The sequence below is a fragment of the Micropterus dolomieu genome, linkage group LG10 (assembly GCF_021292245.1).
Source record: "Micropterus dolomieu isolate WLL.071019.BEF.003 ecotype Adirondacks linkage group LG10, ASM2129224v1, whole genome shotgun sequence".
Taxonomy (NCBI): Eukaryota; Metazoa; Chordata; class Actinopteri; order Centrarchiformes; family Centrarchidae; genus Micropterus; species Micropterus dolomieu.
The window spans coordinates 29241345-29256321 of NC_060159.1; the positions used below are offsets into that span (position 1 = coordinate 29241345).

Below are 14977 nucleotides of genomic sequence, written 5' to 3' on the forward strand. Positions count from 1 at the left end.
GTCTCTACTGTGGGTCTCTGATGTTACTGCCTGTCTCTGTCTCTACTGTGGGTTTCTGATGTTACTGTCTGTCTCTACTGTCTGACTCTGTCTCTACTGTCTGACTCTGTCTCTACTGTGGGTCTCTGATGTTACTGCCTGTCTCTGTCTCTACTGCGGGTCTCTGATGTTACTGTCTGGCTCTGTCTCTACTGCCTGGCTCTGTCTCTACTGCCTGGCTCTGTCTCTACTGCGGGTCTCTGATGTTACTGTCTGTCTCTGTCTCTACTGCGGGTATCTGATGTTACTGCCTGTCTCTACTGTCTGACTCTGTCTCTACTGTGGGTCTCTGATGTTACTGTCTGTCTCTACTGTCTGACTCTGTCTCTACTGTGGGTCTCTGATGTTACTGCCTGGCTCTGTCTCTACTGCCTGGCTCTGTCTCTACTGCCTGGCTCTGTCTCTACTGCGGGTCTCTGATGTTACTGTCTGTCCCTGTCTCTACTGCGGGTCTCTGATGTTACTGTCTGTCTCTGTCTCTACTGCGGGTCTCTGATGTTACTGCCTGTCTCTGTCTCTACTGCGGGTCTCTGTCTCTACTGCGGGTCTCTGATGTTACTGCCTGTCTCTGTCTCTGATGTTACTGTCTGTCTCTGATGTTACTGTGTATCTCTGTCTCTGATGTTACTGTCTGTCTCTGATGTTACTGTCGGTCTCTGATGTTACTGTGGGTCTCTGATGTTACTGTGGGTCTCTGTCTCTACTGTCTGTCTCTGTCTCTACTGTCTGATGTTACTGCCTGTCTCTGATGTTACTGCCTGTCTCTGTCTCTACTGTGGGTCTCTGATGTTACTGCCTGTCTCTGTCTCTACTGTCTGTCTCTGTCTCTACTGTCTGTCTCTGATGTTACTGTCTGTCTCTACTGTCTGTCTCTGATGTTACTGTCTGTCTCTGTCTCTACTGCCTGTCTCTGTCTCTACTGTGGGTCTCTGTCTCTACTGCCTGTCTCTGTCTCTACTGCGGGTCTCTGATGTTACTGTCTGTCTCTGTCTCTACTGCGGGTCTCTGATGTTACTGTCTGTCTCTGTCTCTACTGCGGGTCTCTGATGTTACTGTCTGTCTCTGTCTCTACTGCGGGTCTCTGATGTTACTGTCTGTCTCTGTCTCTACTGCGGGTCTCTGATGTTACTGCCTGTCTCTGTCTCTACTGTCTGTCTCTGTCTCTACTGCCTGTCTCTGATGTTACTGCCTGTCTCTGATGTTACTGCCTGTCTCTGTCTCTACTGTCTGTCTCTGTCTCTACTGTCTGTCTCTGTCTCTACTGCGGGTCTCTGATGTTACTGCCTGTCTCTGTCTCTACTGTCTGTCTCTGTCTCTACTGCCTGTCTCTGATGTTACTGTCTGTCTCTGATGTTACTGTCTGTCTCTGATGTTACTGCCTGTCTCTGTCTCTACTGCGGGTCTCTGATGTTACTGCCTGTCTCTGTCTCTACTGCGGGTCTCTGATGTTACTGCCTGTCTCTGTCTCTACTGCCTGTCTCTGTCTCTACTGCCTGTCTCTGATGTTACTGTCTGTCTCTGATGTTACTGTCTGTCTCTGATGTTACTGCCTGTCTCTGTCTCTACTGCCTGTCTCTGTCTCTACTGCCTGTCTCTGATGTTACTGCCTGTCTCTGTCTCTACTGCCTGTCTCTGATGTTACTGCCTGTCTCTGATGTTACTGCCTGTCTCTGATGTTACTGCCTGTCTCTGTCTCTACTGCGGGTCTCTGTCTCTACTGCGGGTCTCTGTCTCTACTGCGGGTCTCTGATGTTACTGCCTGTCTCTGTCTCTACTGCGGGTCTCTGATGTTACTGTCTGTCTCTGATGTTACTGTCTGTCTCTGATGTTACTGTGTATCTCTGTCTCTGATGTTACTGTCTGTCTCTGATGTTACTGTCTGTCTCTGATGTTACTGTGGGTCTCTGATGTTACTGTGGGTCTCTGATGTTACTGTGGGTCTCTGATGTTACTGCCTGTCTCTGTCTCTACTGTCTGTCTCTGTCTCTACTGTCTGATGTTACTGCCTGTCTCTGATGTTACTGCCTGTCTCTGTCTCTACTGTGGGTCTCTGATGTTACTGCCTGTCTCTGTCTCTACTGTCTGTCTCTGTCTCTACTGTCTGTCTCTGATGTTACTGTCTGTCTCTACTGTCTGTCCCTGATGTTACTGTCTGTCTCTGATGTTACTGTCTGTCCCTGTCTCTACTGCGGGTCTCTGATGTTACTGTCTGTCTCTGTCTCTACTGCGGGTCTCTGTCTCTACTGCGGGTCTCTGATGTTACTGCCTGTCTCTGTCTCTACTGTCTGTCTCTGTCTCTACTGCCTGTCTCTGATGTTACTGTCTGTCTCTGTCTCTACTGCCTGTCTCTGTCTCTACTGTGGGTCTCTGTCTCTACTGCCTGTCTCTGTCTCTACTGTGGGTCTCTGATGTTACTGTCTGTCTCTGTCTCTACTGTGGGTCTCTGATGTTACTGTCTGTCTCTGTCTCTACTGTGGGTCTCTGATGTTACTGTCTGTCTCTGTCTCTACTGCGGGTCTCTGATGTTACTGTCTGTCTCTGTCTCTACTGCGGGTCTCTGATGTTACTGTCTGTCTCTGTCTCTACTGCGGGTCTCTGATGTTACTGTCTGTCTCTGTCTCTACTGCGGGTCTCTGATGTTACTGTCTGTCTCTACTGTCTGTCTCTGATGTTATTGCCTGTCCCTGTTACTGCCTGTCTCTACTGTCTGTCTCTGATGTTATTGCCTGTCTCTACTGTCTGTCTCTGATGTTATTGCCTGTCTCTGTCTCTACTGCCTGTCTCTGTCTCTACTGCCTGTCTCTGATGTTACTGTCTGTCTCTGATGTTACTGTCTGTCTCTGTCTCTACTGTGGGTCTCTGTCTCTACTGTGGGTCTCTGATGTTACTGTCTGTCTCTGTCTCTACTGTGGGTCTCTGATGTTACTGTCTGTCTCTGTCTCTACTGTGGGTCTCTGATGTTACTGTCTGTCTCTGATGTTACTGTCTGTCTCTGTCTCTACTGCCTGTCTCTGATGTTACTGTCTGTCTCTGATGTTACTGTCTGTCTCTGTCTCTACTGTGGGTCTCTGTCTCTACTGTCTGTCTCTGATGTTACTGTCTGTCTCGACTGTCTGTCTCTGATGTTATTGCCTGTCTCTGTTACTGCCTGTCTCTGATGTTACTGTCTGTCTCTGATGTTACTGCCTGTCTCTGATGTTACTGCCTGTCTCTGATGTTACTGCCTGTCTCTGTCTCTACTGCGGGTCTCTGATGTTACTGCCTGTCTCTGTCTCTACTGCCTGTCTCTGTCTCTACTGCGGGTGTCTGATGTTACTGCCTGTCTCTGTCTCTACTGCGGGTCTCTGTCTCTACTGCGGGTCTCTGTCTCTACTGCCTGTCTATGTCTCTACTGCGGGTTTCTGATGTTACTGTCTGTCTCTGTCTCTACTGCGGGTCTCTGTCTCTACTGCCTGTCTATGTCTCTACTGCGGGTTTCTGATGTTACTGTCTGTCTCTGTCTCTACTGCGGGTCTCTGTCTCTACTGCCTGTCTCTGTCTCTACTGCGGGTTTCTGATGTTACTGTCTGTCCCTGTCTCTACTGTGGGTCTACTATCAGACAGTATTGATCACGCGCCATCAGTCTGATCCGCCTCAGTTAGCATTCGTTAGCTTCAGTTAGCATTATTAGCTTATCGGTAGAAGTGAACGTTAAATGCGCTCCGTGCTAATGCTATCAGTATTAGCTGCGTGAATAAAAACACGCACTTACCGAGTGAAAGAAGGACCGCAGCGGGACTTTAACGGCTCTGTTTACGCCGTCTGACCTGAGAGGAAAGCGGCCGATGATCGATAATAACAGTCTGATCGGATCTTTGTTGTCGGTCCGCGGCTAACGTTAGCTGCTGCCACTTCTCACGACAACTTCCGGTTTACTTCCGCAGATTGTATTTGGCGGCACTGGGGGGGTCAGAGGTCACGGGGTTAAAAAAGAGAAATAAAATCAAAACAAACATTTTACAGAGCCAGAAGGAAGAAACCCTGAGTTTTACAGCGGCCGAAAAGAAAATTTAATGAAAGCAAACTTTAACGACGCGACGAAGTACAGCAGCAGGCTCCGTGGTGCGTTCATGTGCTCCCCGGAAATCACAACTCACCTCCTCCGCAGTGTGATGATCCCAGATCAGCGATCACTCCACTGTGTTGCTGCATTTCATGTCAAATCCAACCCGAAACACAAACTGTCAGATCCTTTTCAACGTCCTCAGAAAAGATGGAGTGTCCCCACATAAGCCTGCTGCTAGTAGTACTGATAACAACAACAATAATGAATAATACTAATAATAACAATGGATAAGAAGACAAACAGCGCTTTGGTAAACTTCTCTGATCAGAATTAAAATTCTAAAAACAAATTGTTCCACGTCATCATCATCTCGTCACAATCATAAAAGCAATTTCTCATATTTTGAAGAAATTCTTTGACACCTTGATGCAAACGACCGAGCTCATGTCCCGCTGATCACAACGTGGTCTCTGCAGAACGCTCTGACCCCCCAGGACACCCAGGCTGAAGTTCATCGCTCTCTACAGGCAGAAGGGTCGAACACGAGAGTGGAGCTGAACGACATGTTGTTCACACAGACCACCAACAGAGGGAGAACAAACAACAACAACACAGACCCTTCAGCAGACCCACAGCGAGCAGGTCATCGTGCTGATCACCGCCAGATTTCATCCAGACGGTTGGAGCTCTGCTTCTCTGCGTCACGCTGACGTGTCAACGCATCACGGACAGTAACGCCGTCCTGCCATCTTCGTACTGCTGAAAGGGATGAAAAAATGAGGAAGTGCAGCATCTAAAGCTGATCCACACGGTTACCCTGACAACAAGTTCAGAACATCTGCAGAACACCTGGACCAGGAGAGTCCACGACATCTTCTAAACCTCTTTACCAAAAGAGGAGCAGGCTCTGAACGCGGCGGTCTCCGGGACTCCACCAGCCCGACCTGGACTAAAAGTAAGAGACAAACATTTGGCCCATTTATTAGATGGATTTATTGTGGGGTGGCGATGGTGCAGTGGATGAGACACATGGCTCTGGTGTGAGAGACCGGGGTTTGATTCCCACTGTGACGTGTCCCTGAGCTGGACTCTTAACCCCTCGTTGCTCCGGACCTCTGGCTTTATTAGATTGATTTGTTTTCTGATCATCAAAAGCAAACCAGCTTCTTGTGTTCGGTCGCCCGCTCGGCTCAGACGACAACAAACTAAACTAAACTCAGCAGGAACTCTGTCAGCTTCGTAAATGTTTCCTCCGTCCAGCTGCAGAAACAGAAACTGCTGCGACGTGCTGGATCCGGTTCCAGGAAGGACAGGGTTCTGGCCAGAAGGCGGACCGGGCAAGCTGCGCTTTGTAAGCTCCTGAACTTTTGTGTTAACTTTCGAGCGATTTAAAATGGTACGGTGGAGTTTTGGCCGTGAGGAACAAGCTGGGCCCTCGAATGACCTTTAACCCACATGCTGAGCGGGAAAGCTAATGCTAGGCTAACCGCAGCCACGAGCCCAACAAACACGAGTGACCACGACAACCAGAGGAAACCCCCCCCCCCCCCCCCCCCCCCCCCAGGAACCTCCTGCAAACATTAAAACCCCTGACGATCCGAAGGAAATCCAACATCCAGCCCCTGTCCAAGCTGTAGAAAAGCTAACCACCAGGACGCCATCATGGTGGCTAACAGCGCCAAACTTGTGGAGATGAACGCCGCTGACATCAAAGAAAGAGGAGATCCAGGCTGTGGGAAACGAACACGGCGGTCGATACCGTGCACCGCCTCGGAAGACCAGAAGAAGGGAGACAGGTCGTCATCCAGTTTGCCAGGAGACGTCGCCGTGATTCCGTCTGGAAACTCCGCTTCAAACGGGACTTCTGTGAAGCCGATAGAGGGCCAGAGCGAAGAAAGTCTACTACAGAGACCACGTGGGTCCTGTTAGCGGGGTCACTGAGACCAGATCCAGTACAACACGTCAGCTCTCACAGCCCCCGAGGTGTTATTTACAGTCCAGACATCTGAAGACGGTGGAACAGACACGTTCTCCGGCAGCGTTTTCATGAGCGACGTTCAAAGTGTCCCACGCTGCCAACAGGTGAGGCTGACCTTCAGCTGGTTCAGACCAGATGGTCAAAGGAAGAAAGGTTATTGGAACTTATAGCAACCGTCAGAAAACCAAAGCCTCCGGTTTGACGGATCACAGGGAGAATCCAAGAAGAAGAAGACAAATAAAACCTGATCCTTCAGTCTTCACTGTAACGAGGCCAAAGCAGCAGGACGGGGGGCAGATTAAGACTCTGTACACAGATCCTGATCAGATTTTACACTCCGCCGCCGACGATGTTTTCTTCGAGGATGGATGGAAAGAGTGTGATGCTGGAATCAGAAGACGAAGAAGAAGAAGGCCTCGAGACGGTCTAACGAGGAACTCACACCTTTGTTTTCTGAAGCTCTACCAACGGCAGTGAAGCAAGGCATCATCCCAGAACCTGAGACCCCAGAGGAAGCCAAAACCTCACCGAGCCACGCCTTCAAAGCGAGAACTCGTCTCTGCACCGACAGACTGAAGGTGGCGTCAGCTGATCGCAGTCGGGCTCACAGGAGGACGATGAAAAGCGACCGGACCTCCTGTTCCTGTTCCTTGACTTCGTCACAGCAAATGTACCGTTTAAGGACTGACTTGGTACTGCTACTGAGCAAGCCTCCTTCCCCGCTGCTCGCCGCCGCTGCAGCAGAAACACTTTCACTCCTTTCAAACATTCAGACTGTGAAATAACAGCTGACATCAGCCGACTGGCGGTGACCGGACTCCAGAGATCTTCTGCACCTGACTTCAAATGAATGTGAGCTCCTGGAAGATCAGCTGGGAAATACCCGTCGTGGCTGGAATAATCTGAGGGCCTCTCTCATCCAGCCGTGAGCCGAGCTCTTCAGATCCGGAGAGGCAGAACTCGCTGCGCCGAGAGGAAGACGAGGCTGAACTATTGAGACAGACTGGCGAAGGTTTCAGGTTCCCGGTGAAAGTGTTGGAGGCGGTGAGTTCCTAAAGGCTCCCTGTGAAGTCATCCTCCACAACGTTCACTGTGTTGGAAAACTGTGTGGAGCTGATGTGGTTCCCACCCAGGCGGGAGAAAGAAGGTGGTCTGTGGTGGACTTCCTCCAGCTGGACCTTCATTTGGGTCTAAGCAGCGTGAAACATTATTCAGCGCCCTCCTGCTGAGAATCTGAGTCCTAACGTTTCAAACTTCCTGTCGCACCAAGTGAGGGAGGTTGTGAATGTGGCTGCGGTTTGGTGTGACTTCACAGAGCATTGAGTTCAGAGACCCGGGTTTGATTCCCACGGCGACCCTGAACCCTGAGCCTCGCTGTTCCGGAGGCGTGTGACCTCTGACGCGTGCGGCAGCTGCGAGTTAAATGTGAATAATGTGCATCATTGGCTGAGGTTCTGTTTGGAAGGACGAGCCGCCATCAGCCCAAAAGTTTTTTAGACAGAAAAATAAGCTGAGGAGCTGGTCACAGCGTTCCTCGCACTTCCTTTCTCTCTCGTTCCTCGTTTATTCTCGGTTTGCTTGAGTGTTGGTCTCTCCGCTGGCCTGGAAAACGAAACATTTGATCCATTTCAGGAAAACCCTTCATCCAGAAAGTCCCACATTTTAAAGAACCGGGGACATTTTTAATCCCCTTTATGACTTTGTCGTTAACTCTTCTCCCGCGGGAGGACGAAAACAAGCTGGCGGTTTTGGTCGGAGCGGAAGTGAGAGGTTGGCGAGAGATCGAAGGCGGATCGCAATCGAGCTGTATGGTGACGATGAGGGGCGAGTAGCGGAGGAGAGAGCACTCCAAGACCAGTCAACAAAAAGAGCTAAGCCTCGTGGGAGCAGTAGGCCCGAGGACGACAAGCAGGAAGAGGGGAACGTAATGATAAAGGTCACCTTCAGAAGAGAAAGATACGGGAAATTAAACAGAGTAACAGAAGAAAGTGAGCAACCTTGGTGGTGGAAAGATTAACGTGCATGTAGCAGCAAAGCTAGAGGAGGGATTCAGATGGAAACGTGCTTGGAGGTGTGAGAGAAAAGTGGGAGTGCAGAGATCACATAACAGGTCAGATCAGACTCATCAGTCTGCACTGCTGGCTTTTGAAGGCTTTGCCTCGTCACGTCCAAATAGGATAAACTTCAAAGTTAGGGAGAGTATTCCCCAACCGTGCCAGAGAAACACAGCACTACAACGTAAATGCAGACAGAGATGGGCGAAATGTGGAGGTGAGCGTAGAAGAGACCAACAGAGCGTCATGAAAACCTGAATATGGCCTACCAGAGATCTCAGCCAGGACCAGTAGACACAACACAACAGGAACCACACAGCAACCAGGCAGGAGACCTAAGATGGTAGAAAGGAGCTCTGGAGCTTTTATACGTAAAGGAAAAGTGACAGGATGAAGACAGTGGCAGAAGCTGCAGAGGAGGTATCAGAGTAATAATGATGGAGGGTGGGTTAGGTAACAACAGAAATACTGACATTTCTACATGAGACGGGCACTTAGTAGTGATCAACTTCTATAAGCTGATGGATGTTAGTTTGTTTAAATAACGGCACAAGGCGTTCTGACACACTGTCCTGTGACTGATCTCGCTCTGGTTTCTAATAATCTGCCAAACTCTAGTGAAGGGGAGGTAAAGGACAGTACAAGTATCGGGAGCCATCAGTTTCCAACACGTTGCTCTATAAATGTTGAACTAGATCTCCAAGACAGGCCGGATCATAAGAAGCGGGAGTTAAAACTGAAGAAACATGTTGTATTCAGCCGAGTCACTGTCAGCGCATCGGAAGTTACACATTTAAGACTGAATGCAGCATTGAAAAGCACGTAGGTCAGCCGGGGGGGATGAAACATGCACAGAAGCTTTTACAGAAGGACACAGGGCAACGAGAATGTTAAGAAATAACTTGAAGCAACATAATCTAATTTTAATAAGGGTAGATAAGAAAAGAAAGTGCAGGGAGGAGCTGCTGTTCTCCTAGAGGGAGGGAGGTTCACATGGAGAGGCGTGGTCATGCTGAGTGGACGACAGCAGCATCAGAGGGAGTTCTGGCAGTAACACATAAAGAAAAGGCAAATGCGTTTGCTAGCGTGGTGAGCGTTTGGATGACGTCCATAGAGAACAGAGATGTGTTCATTAAAAAGGTTCTGTGATGCAGAAATGAATTTGAATGAAGTAGTGACAGGATTAAATGGTTTTAGGAGCTCCACTGAGTCGTGTTCCAGAAACTAGCAGAGAAAGTGTCACACATAATTTTACACTTCTTTAATAAGAAGAAGGTAAAAAGCTGGAGGAGAGCGTTAATGTTGCTATTAATAATGCTGCTCGCCCTAACGTCACGTCTCTGCAGGCGGGTGGAGAAGACGCCCGTCAGAAGACCACAGAGGATTATGTGCACCACGTCAAAGCGGGTCAGAAAAGGGCGTTCGACAGAGGACGCTGTTGTGAAAGTGAGCCACGAGCCAAAGAGAGAAATAATGAGTACTGTGTCCTCTGATAGTGAAAAAGCTAATGAGTCCACGTGGAGGGAAGGGTTTCTAACTAACTAACTAATAACTGGCTCTCAGACTTTCTGTCAGGAAGAAGGTCTAGAGTTAAAGTGGGATTCCACAAGGCGGAGTTGTTGGTCCACTTTTATTACGATTAGTGAGATTTTCATGCATCAGGACAGAAGGACCGGGTCAGCTCTGTGTGCAGATGATGAGGACGAGATCCCATAAGGGTGAGAAGGAAAATCAAGGAAGCAACAGGAAAAGCGGAACAACGGTCGTATAACTGGGGCTTTAAGCTTTCTGCAGGTAAGTCTGACAGACAGGACCTGAAGTTATATGGCCACAATATGGAACCAGCAGATCATTTTAAATATCTGGGTATGTGGTCAGACCGAAAGGCAACATGGGAAACACACGTCGAAAAGGTGGAAGTGCTAAATGTACTGAGAGCAGAAAGACTGGGGAGCAAATAAAGCATGACTGATGTATATTTACAGGCTCTAATGGGGTCAGCTACAGATGATGGATGCTGCGTATCTGGAGCAACAGCTAACACACATTTACTGAAGGAGGACTTGTGCAAGTGTGATGAGACCAACAGCAGCTAAGGCGATCCAGGTTAGGAGAAGTGTCCTCAGACCTGAGAAGACTGGAGGCGTTTACGTGGACGTGAATATGGAAACCCTGCAGAGAGTCTGGAGTACAGTTCTGTTAAAGGTGACGGCTTTGACTCGGTAACAAAGACTAAATCCGAGGAGTATAGATGAAATAATACCTGCTTCTTAGTAAAATCCCTATTTGGTTAATTCCAACAACTGAGACAGACTTAAACATATTGGAACTACAGAGCGAATGGGAAGAGAAGGGAAAGGGCGTCTGGCAGGTCAGGACATAAGGAGCAAATATTACAGTTACTGAGTCCAGACGGATCTAAAGATGAAGAGGACGAGGCAGGAACAGGAAGATATAGACCAACAATGAACGTCAGCGTTGGGAAAAGACGTGAGATGACGGCCGTTACTGTAGGACTGCAGTGGGCTTAGATTTGGAATGAGAAGGACATTCTCTGTAAAAACAAGTCAATGTTTTTTAACTGCTTTAGAAACAATATTTTACTTGTTGGTCAGCTGTTAGATACTAATGGCCCCTGGAGAATGAAATGTTATTTGTTGGATGTTTGTGCTGACATTTTCAATTTTACATCGACAGGAAGAGCAACTCACCCTCTTCCTGGAGCTTTTCTTATTTCCCCATTTTGTGCCTCCTCCACTCGTCCAGCTCGCATCTCGGTGGCAGGGATCAGACGCCAAGAGGATCAAATTTGGGAAATGAAATGAAAAAGGTGCGACTAAGTGGTGCGTGACACGTTTCCTCACACAAGACTCTGAGGACGAATCAGAAAGGTATGTTATGTCCTTTTTAATGAGAAAGAGAAAATCGCCGGGACAGATTGGCCTAAAGCTTCTCTTCCTGTTTTAAGAGCCAGAGATGTGGGCATGTGGCAGCTGTGTGAAGTGGAAAGAGAAGATGTAGACGATGTAGCAAGATCACAACGGAAAAGAATGCAAAACTGTGGGGGGGGGGACATCCAGCTTCCTTCAGGGGCTGCCAAAGTTATATCAAAGCAGAAAATGTGGAGAGAATAAAAAAGGACCGAAAAATATCTCATGCAGAGGCAGTAAAAAGGGTGGAGGATAACAGTGGGGTCAGTCAAGGTCACAGTGAGGTCACTGCAAGAGATCTAACAAAGGGACAAACTTTAAATGACGACTCAGCTGTGATTAACAAGAAAGGTCTGCTGGCATTCATGGTTGAAGCAATGTGGAGAGTTAAATTGGTGGCAAACAAAAAAAATCAGATGTGGCACGAGAAATTACTTCTGCTGCAGAAAAAGCTTCGAGGCTTCAAGGGAATTAACCCAAAAGAAATATGGGAAGTTACTGAGACTCAGGAAAGATCAAAGATCAAATGGAAGTCAACAGAGTTGGATGCAAATGAGGAAGAAGAAATGGACAGCAGGTACGGAGACTATGATGGTGATTAGTTTCTTTTGTATTGTTTTACATAATGCTGTGGAATGCTTGGAGTCTGACTGCGAATGGGCAGGAATTTAAACACTTGATAGATGGTCTTAGAGAAGAAACAGAAGTGATTTGCATTGAGGAAACTTGGTTAAAACCGAGACTAGATTTTATAATACCTGGATACAAATGTGAAAGGAAGGATAGAGCGAATACATCAGGAGGGGGACGTGCAACCTTTAGTAAAAATGGAACTCAGTGTAGAAGAGTAGAAATAAAAACAGTGTTAGAGTGTGTCAGTACAGACGTTTGGACTGATCGAGGGAAAGTCTCTGTTATAAATCTGTATAATCCGTGCATTAAGCTAGAAGAGTCATTTTCAGGAAACTGTAGATAAGATTAGTGTACCGGTGGTTTGGCTCGGGGATTTTAATGCTCATAATGAACTGTGGGGAAGTAAGAAGAGACAGAAATGGTCAAACTGTAGAAGATTTTGTGGACAGAAATAATCTAGTTGTGTTAAATGATGGTGGTCCTGCTTGGTTTAGTACAAGTCGATCAGTGTCCTCTTTCATAGATATTACAGTTGTATCAGCAGAGTTAGCATCAGTCAGCAGGTGGGAGACAATAGGTCTTTATTCAGGGGGAAGTGATCATGTGCCAATAATTTGTACATTTGGTAGGTGTCTAATCGAGGAGCCAGTTAATTGCTCCCTGAGGCTTAATGAGAAAAGAGCTGATTGGATAAAGTCTGAGGACCAAGTAAATATGGGATCATCAATAATAGATAGTGAAAAAGGAGACGAGTGGAATAGTTCTCTAAGCAAAGTAATGTGGTCAGCTGCAGTCAAGAATATTCTGAAGAAAAAAGTACCAGTAAGAGGATCAATGGTACCATGGTGGACTGAAGAATGTAACTCTGCAGTCCGAGCTAGGAACAGGGCCTATAGAGATTTAAGGCAACACTTATTAGAGAACTGTGCGACTGAGTATCAGAGGCTTAGAGCTAAGGCAAGACGTGTAATTAAGCAAGCAAAGAAACAAAGTTGGAAGAGTTTTTGTAATAAATTAGGACCAGCCTTTAGTACAATGACAGGAGGTTTTAGGCAGACAGAAATCTCTGTCCTCCACTGTGATGGAGCTGAAGCTGTAAATAATAAAGGAAAAGCAAATATGTTGGTCAAGCAATTTCAAAAAGTTCATAGCTCCAAGAATGTAGGTGAAGAAAACAGGAGAAGGAGATGTCAAATAACAAGAAATAATATGACTAAATAGCACATAAATTGTGATAATTCAGATTTTTTCAATGTGTTTTTCTCAATGGAAGAGTTAAAAATGAGGTGGCAAAGAAGGCGGTGCAGGAGGAAAGAGTTCAAATGAATTTACAGTATGGCTCACCAGATTACACAGAAATAATAAACAGGTCAGTAAAATCCATGGGAACATGAAAGGAAGGGGAGAACATATTATTCAGTCCAAAGAAAATGTGCTTTTAGATGTAAGAGAAGAGATGCAGTAGTTTGCCCAGAGGTTTGGGCTCTGCGGGCTGAGGAGTGGGCTGGCTCTGATTGGTTAACATCCTGATGGAAATGTGGAGACAAGGAAACGGTGAAGCTTGTTAGTTCACTGCAGAAAGTAGCTGCTCTCCTCAAAGGATTGTTCAGGGACCTGGGAGCAGCTGGAGAAACTGTTTCTACTTCATTTGCATAGTTGGAACTAAATGAAGAAAAACTGGATTATAGAAAAGGATGGAGGCAATCAGCACTAAGATGTGAATAGAATAACGAGCAGTGGAGCGCAGCAACACATGAATTCACACGAAGATCAACTCGCCCTCTTCCTGTTTTCAGCGATTTCCGTAACAAACTGCAAAGTTCAAAGTGTGACTAAACGGTCCGTGACACGTTTCCTCTCACAAGACTCTAAAGAAGAATCAGAAATGTTTGAACTTTTTAATGAACAACTGTAGAAAGAGGACACTCGCGAGGACAGCTGTTGTCTAACAAGGCGAAACTGAAAGGAAGCTCAGAGTTAATGTCTTTGATGAAATGAACTTTTTATTTTAATCTCGGGGATTAAAAAGTGGATTTAAATTGGCTCGCGCTTCTCAAGCTGTCTGCTGCAGAGAGCCACAGAAACAGGAGACTGCTTGCAGAAAAGAAAGAGAGGAAGCTGAACTTCCTGGTAAGTTCACTAAACATGTGTCTGTTAACGTTACTTGAGTCCAGCTGTCGTTGTACTTTACAATGAAACAATCTAGAATAACGCAGCCCTGATCGATCCGAACTCCATTTAGAAAAGAAGCATTTTAAAAGTACTTTTCTTGTCATCTTGCTGACAAACCTGACAAAGCATGAATTCATATGTTAAACAAATCAGCATCATCATTTGGATCCGTTTATTATGATTTAACCACAGCAAAGTGTTTATTTTGGGTCCATGAAGGAAAACAGATTAAAGCCCTTTAACGTTAAAAGAGCTGCGTTCAATAATACCAATTTCATAAACCACCTAAAAATGAAGACTTACAGTGAAACCAGTTTAGTCCTGTACCTTTTAAAATAGATACAGTGAACTGGAAAAATCTTTAAGAAGCTAAAGGTTCGCCCTGAGCAGCAGAGTTCAGAGTTCACTCAGACAGAGGCTGCAATGAAGCAACACACACTGGAGGAAACTTTTAAAAGGAGACAGAAACTTAATTTAATGTACATGAAGTGTGCGCTGTTCAACTGTTCTAGGGAAATACAAGTATCTGATCAGCAGATACTCAATATTAAATGACTCGATCAGGACCTCCCTACAAAAAAGGCTTCAAGTCCAAATTCTTTCATCACTTCTCTCTGAAGTCCCTGCATCTGCTCTTCTTCTCTGAAAACGTCCAATGTTGCATTTTCCCCGACCTGCTTGGATCCCGATCATTGTTGCTTGCGGCTTTATACATTTTTTATAGTGTGTATATATAATATATAACAGCCTACTAACAAATCCCATCATTCTGTTGAACCTCAGCTCTCTAACGTCTCTGTGGTCCGGAGCCCAAACGCTGGTACAAAAAGCTGTTTCAGACATGTTGCTGTCACAACGCCACACTTTATTTAAACTTCACAAAGTACTTGGAGTATTGATGTGCAAGTGTAATACGGTCAGAAACTGGACTACTTCATTTCAGTTCATTGTTCTGAGCCCGGCTTCCTCTTCATTGTTATCCAACTTTCTCAACAGTAACACATCTGAGCCCATCGCTCCTCGCCAGAGCTATGGAGGACTGATCCTGACAAATTCAGAAATAAATACAGAAATAAATGCTCAATAAATAAATAAGCATCTGATTAAATGCACAAAGAAATAGAG

The 14977-nt window shown here is 46.4% G+C and overlaps 1 long non-coding RNA gene and 1 pseudogene across 1 annotated transcript; one reads left to right on the forward strand and one right to left on the reverse strand.

The window, feature by feature from the left end:
• LOC123977517 overlaps positions 1–14977 on the forward strand; it is an 80467-nt pseudogene that overhangs the window by 39413 nt on the left and 26077 nt on the right.
• LOC123977361 lies at positions 3798–5550 on the reverse strand. Its single transcript, XR_006826636.1, has 4 exons — positions 4703–5550; positions 4508–4606; positions 4177–4328; positions 3798–3979 (listed from the first exon to the last, which is right to left on the reverse strand). It is a non-coding gene; the product is annotated as an uncharacterized LOC123977361 (long non-coding RNA).